This window comes from Zerene cesonia, chromosome 13, assembly GCF_012273895.1.
Source record: "Zerene cesonia ecotype Mississippi chromosome 13, Zerene_cesonia_1.1, whole genome shotgun sequence".
In the NCBI taxonomy this organism is placed as follows: Eukaryota; Metazoa; Arthropoda; class Insecta; order Lepidoptera; family Pieridae; genus Zerene; species Zerene cesonia.
In genome coordinates this window covers 2,157,094-2,163,710 of record NC_052114.1, presented here as the reverse complement: position 1 = coordinate 2,163,710, position 6,617 = coordinate 2,157,094, and positions in this window count along the sequence as shown.

The following is a 6,617-nucleotide window of genomic DNA, read 5'->3' as shown; positions in this document are numbered from 1 at the left end:
AAATGCGTGCGTGCGGGATAACCGTGGGAACAGATAATCATAAATGGTAATTTTGGAAAGATGCAAATTAATTCCACTTTGTAATCTTGTTCTTAGTGTAACTTCATATACAGGAAATAAATTGATTCTCATTGCGCGCACATTTATCTGCGCATGTGGATAACATCACCACTGCTCGAAACGATGAAGGATATTATAGTGAGGAAGCCGATATGGCTGAGAATTAAAAGTTCGATGCTATGTGACATTTTCCAACCTGCGATTGGCTATCGGGGTGGATTATGGGCTGAACCCTCATAGAAAGCCTGTGTCGTAACATAAATAAGATGATGATGATAATTAAAAAGAGATAAAGAAATATTTGATGTATACTTTCAAAAACTACTAAATAGTTATATAAAATATAATCGGTTTAAAAACACTTATTGGTTAATACGTGATCTTTTGCAGGTAGGTATTTTGTTTAGGCTCATCTATTTTTGTAAATTCGTGGGTGGTGCAGTATTTATGTAGGATTTATATAGATACACGCAGAAACAACTGTATATTCTTTACTGATTCCCAAAAGTGGTCATTGACCTTTAATCTATACAAATAAATAACAAAATGGTTCCCATCAACAAGTTTACACCATTGCCCGTAAATTATGTCTTGATAAATAACCTCTGAACAATATTAACAAATTAAGTGATTGTATGATATACTGTTTGTAAATAAAACAAATTTAGAAAATATTTTGACATCCGCCTGCGTAGTCAAAGCAAAACTACGTAGTTCTCGCAGGATTTCCAGGATAAAACGTCCACGTTTCAACCAAATCGGTTCAGTTGTTCAAGCGTCAAAAGGATATAGACGTAGGAAAACCTACAAACACGGAAGTCCTCCCCGTCTCGTATTATAAGAGCCTAAGATGTGCGTATACCGAGGCAGCTATAAGTGGACTAAATTGCATTATATTTCGAGCAACAATAAAAGCGCGATGAGATCACTTATCTAAACGTAGTGGCCGATAGTATGAACTTCTGAATGCCGGCTATTCTCGTGTATGAATCACAATGCAAGCGCGCGATGCTGAAACAACTTCGGTGTAAATGCAGGTAGCTGTAAAAATAATATGTGTGAATTAATAATATCTTGGGGTGAAGGTTGGGGTGAATACAGTGTTTATACGCGTTTTTAGAAGAGCCCTTTTGTGATATATTTGGGTTGTGACGTAGGAAATTCAGGTGTTCAAATGTCGATACGCAGACACTGACATTAGTGCTAGCGTTGTCAGTTTTATTGACATGACATTTCATACTTAAGCTTAATTGATTGGATAGTTGAAAGGTTATAATTACAGATCTGGATATTCAATGGCACTTATTATAATCAAGCTACAAGTGTCATTGTTTTTAACAGAGACCTATATGATGTATCCTTGTTTATGATACATAAACATTTCATTATTTCTGCATTATAAAAGATCTTACGCAATAACATCAAAAAGTAATATATTATTTCACTAACCATTCCGAACCATGTTGTTTCCATGTTATTTCATCGGCGTTAAATTTAAATAATGGCCGCATAATAGCACTTATTTCTATTTTATTATCACCAATTAAATCGAAGATTGCAAATGAATGTATATCGTAATTTACTTTTGTTTTGATGGTTGTCGGTCGAGCCAAGGGTGTTTGAGGCGTTCTGGACTATTTTAGAATCAAGAATGAAAAATAAACACATTTTACACCTATACGTCGTGTTTACATCGCGAATATTTTGGCGCCAAGCACTAAGTCGGTTTGACGTTTTTGACATTTACCACAGAGCATTGTAACATGGGTGTCAGCTGCATGAATTCTTTTTATAAAATAATGCGCAATTTGCGTTTATAATTTGAGTGTAAATAGAAAGCTTGCGTTGCAACAAATACCCGATTGTCAAATTTTATAACATTTAGGTATTTCAGCGAGTCTCCCACGTGTAGCTTGGTATTATTATCAATGTGACTAAAATGCATGTGGTTTTTTGTGTCATTTTGTATTTCTATGAAAATGAAAACATTACCATAGGCGTCTAATGAATATGATAAGTTTGTATATCGTGATGACTTGTTGTAATCAGCTTATTTGTATGTGTTTGTGCCAGTTTTCGAATTATTTATATATGCAATTTTCCATATTCCCTCATGTATCTTTCGATACTTAGTTGATTTACTTCATGCTTGCATAAATATACCTACGTAAATTTAAGTCACACTATATATTTATAGAAAAAGAATTGGATTAAGTAAATTAATTATCTTTAAAAACTTCGAAGGAGCCAAAGTAAATAGTGAAATTTATATTTCGCAAACTTTAAATATTCTTACCTATCTGCTGTTTCCTATTTTTTATGAATAGAAAGTTATGACTAACATTACGAATAATATTACTCTTACAACTATGAAAAACATTTTACGAGCGAAGTATCCATTTAGACACGTCGACTACGATAATATATATTTGTCATTTAAATCTAAAAATATTTATACGTATTTGAGACGCATATGAAAAGCAACGGGACAGCTAAGGTGTGAGGAATTTGGCATGAAAGCAAGGACACATATTGGACAAGCATGCCGATTGATGTATAACAGCTATATGTCATACAACAATCAGAATATAAGACGCAATACACAGGTGTTCTTGGATATTAGCTAGTAGTTAATCCCGCCGCATTTCGCTCGGCTTAATTTCGTATTAATATTGAAACGTTCTAAATTCGATGCTCTAATTCATAGTTGGAATTCTTGTTCGCACAGATAATATAATACTATACTTGTAATGATATCTAAATAATTCTTGTTAGGTGTGAAAAAAATATAATTAATTGTGAAAATTTATAAGCTTGTGACTGGGATTATATCTAACAAAGACATTTTTACAAATTATTTTATAAAAACGTCAAAATCTTTTAAATTACACAAAACAAAGGCAACTCAATGTTGATTGCGAATGACCTAACGAGCCGAGCGAGCGAAGCGAGCGTGCCGTGTCTGCAAGTGACGGAATCAACTTTAGGGCATTTCCCACTTAAACAGAAACCAGTGTGAACTAAAATAAAATCGCAGTAATTTAAGTCTAGTTTATAACGCTTTTTTCCCTAGTTAGAAGGAGTTTTAACAAAGGAGTTTAATTGTACAACTAGTTAAAACAAGGGAAAATGCGTTGTAAAAAAAAAATAAAATAAAAATGGGGAAAACGGGTTTTAACTGTAACATTTACACGAATAGAACAATGAATACAAAACTTATCAACAACAATAAAAATAGGAAACTGAGCAATCTGTATGTAATCTGTAATCTAATATTATACCTACTCTGGAACGCGACTTTTACGGGTTTCTGACTAACATAAGAACATCTAGTTATAACTATTTAATTGAAGTGCCAGCATCACCGCCAAGATTTAGACATTTACTAGCAGTAAACTCGGGAATTTGCACCTCGTGTTCTTTTGGAGATTATCTGGTTGAAGTTCGGAAATATAAACCAGTTCTTTTCTTTTAGAGGTCCGTCTTAGAAATAAAATCACGGTTTATATAATTATTTAGACATAAAATAATGTTGTGAAGTGTGCTTTGAGGTGGTTTACCATTCAAAATAATGCGCAAAATCTCCATCGATCCCATGCGTCTAGTAATAAATAAAGCCATCTATTATTAATTATCATAAATATTCGAGGTTCAAGGTCAAAGGTCTGGTCAAGTTTCACGACTACTTTTGATTTTCCTCGAAAACGGTAAATTTTGCCTAAAAAGTACTTCAGCGTTCAGAGTAAGCTTGAAGATCTTAAAAATCTCTATAAAAATGGGTCTTGTGAGTTTTCTCTGTACTAAATTTCATTCAGCTACGATAAACTGTTTTCATGTGAAAGAGTAACAAACATACATCTATCCATTCATACTAACAAGTTTTCGTGTCTATTATATTAGTAGGTTGAATATATTAAAACTACTGATATATTAAAATTAATTTATCAAAGTTTATATAAAAACGTATTTTTGCAATTTCATTAAAAATGATATGAACGTAAATAACATCATTCTGTCGGTGTTTTGTTATATTTTTGAACGCATCGTTAAGTTTTAAGATTTTGGCAAGGTTAAAAGGTTTTTTGAATTAATCTTTCGGGGATTTAAATATAAATTCGCGCATTTTAAAGGACGTTCAACTTTAATTTTTTATACTTATTCCACTTTAAAAAATTACTTTAAAGTCAATCAGAATGTGACCTTCTCAAACACATAAGTGTCAAGTACATAATTTAGTTTTAAAAGAAATACATTCTTTTAGTTACTTTATAATATGAGCTTAGAAAAAAACATACAAACACAACAAAAATTCTTTAATATTTATAAGTATGTACTGAATAACATTTTGTTAGTTATGATTAGTTTCATTATGATAAAAATTAATACGATACTATCTACGTACCAATTTTCATTGCAATCGGTTCAGTACTTTTTGCGTGAAAGAGCAACAAACACACACACATCCTTACAAATTTTCGCATAATATATAATATTAGTAAGATAGGATATTAGTAGGAAGTAGGAATAGGATAGTAGGATAGGATATCAGTACGCGTATATTAATTGTAAGCTATTGTTGAAACTCACATTGAAACAGAAATAACGTAGCCCACAATATAAAAAGATTCGGTATGCATTTAGTATCGGAAATAAATCCTGGAACAATATCGCTCGCTTTGTCGTGAGTCAGCTGAGTTGGCACTTAGTGGGGAGTATTTGCGCATTAAAGACTGAAATATTCAGTGTGGACAGTGTGAAATATTTTATTCAATATCTCTGTATTAACGAGGCGCAAGCTTCGTGCTTGTGTATGAGGGTAGAAGTGTTTGAAGTGTTGGATCATGGCATATATTTTAGCCCAAAAAAATATGGAGACGGAAAACGGGATAGCGAAAAAAAACGAAAAATCATCATAGTAACACGTTATTTTCTTAGAATTAGTTTTTTCTTTAGAATTTAAATATATATAAGTATACTCTATTTCTTCAGTTTTCATAGCCACTCGCGTAACATTTATATTATCTTTATCTGAATCCTCTACCTTGGGCAGCCTGGAAGAGATCGTTGATAAGCGATAAGGACGCCTTATGTACTATAATATAGTACATAAGGCGTCACTTTATATATAAATGTGTATAATTTGATGTTTGTACATTAGATTGTTGGTGAAAACCTCGGACTTTAAAACCGATAAGTCGGGGTTCGAGACCGGGCGAGCGTGCATAAATGATTTTTTAGTTTATCCGCAAACGTGGATAACATCACCACTGCTTGAAACCGTGAAGGAAAACATCGTGAGGAAACAGGCATGTCCAAGAAACAAAAGTTCGACGACATGTGACATCTGCCAACCCGCACTTGGCCAGCTTGGTGGATTATGGCCTGAACCCTCACAGGAGGCCTGTGTCCCAGCAGTGGGAACATGTATGGGCTGAAGATGACATAAGATTGGTAAATAAATAAATAGTCCGAAAGTGTACGTACATTTAAGGAAGTTTCGACGACTTGAATTTGCTACAATATGCGATGCTATATTTACGTTTTGCGGAATCCTAATTAAGAAGTAAGGATATAAAGTCTAATTTTTCAGACGTTATAAGTAATAAAGTTAAATAAATTTGTATACACGTAGTTTTAAAGGATATTCTTAACCCTATGTACGTTAAGGCACAGATAACATAATATTATAGATACCAAATTAAAATCTGAAAAGTGCCTTTTATATCCGCGGTAAATTCTTTATTATCTAATAGTAAAGACATTAGAAAAAAACGTGAAATAAACGTGTTTATTTTTATAGTTTCCTTTCAACGAGTAATTACATTGACGCAGCGCTGTTACGTGAGTCGGTAATATTTTTTGTTCCTCCCACTTCGTCACATGATTGAAGTGAAAACAACAATTTAAGGTGTTCTGCTCATAATTTTTGAAATCGTTATAAAACATAATTATGGATTATCATCATCAGCCCATATTTATTTCAACTGTATGCAAGACTCATAAGAGAGATCAATAATAATTTTTATCAAAAAGTAAACTACCTACAAATTTTTCAGAACTAGACCAAATTTAAAAGGGAATACGCGAAATGCTTTCAAATAAATTAAGAATCATCAACAATCATCATCAAAATCGCTTCACCCCGTCAAATTGTTTTAAAATAGAGAAACGAGTGAGAACTTACGTAATATATTGTTTAATCTATATTGAATCGAGCAAGGAGTTTAGTAAACTGTGGAACAGTTCAACTATGTATCCAAATATTACATAACCATGATGATACTTTTTTGACTGGTCTTTACAATAATAATAATTTAAAAAACAATACAATAGACCTCTTTAAAGGTACTCTGCGTGTTGTATCTGGGGCCTAAGTAAACCCTCCAAAAGACCGGGAATCTTCTTTGTACTCTGTACTCGAGTATTATGGAAGAAACATCCTACTAATATTATAAATGCGAAATTTGTAAGGATGTGTGTATGTTTGTTACTCTTTCACGCAAAAACAACTGAACCGATTGCAATGAAATTTGGTACGTAGACTAGCTGGACAACTG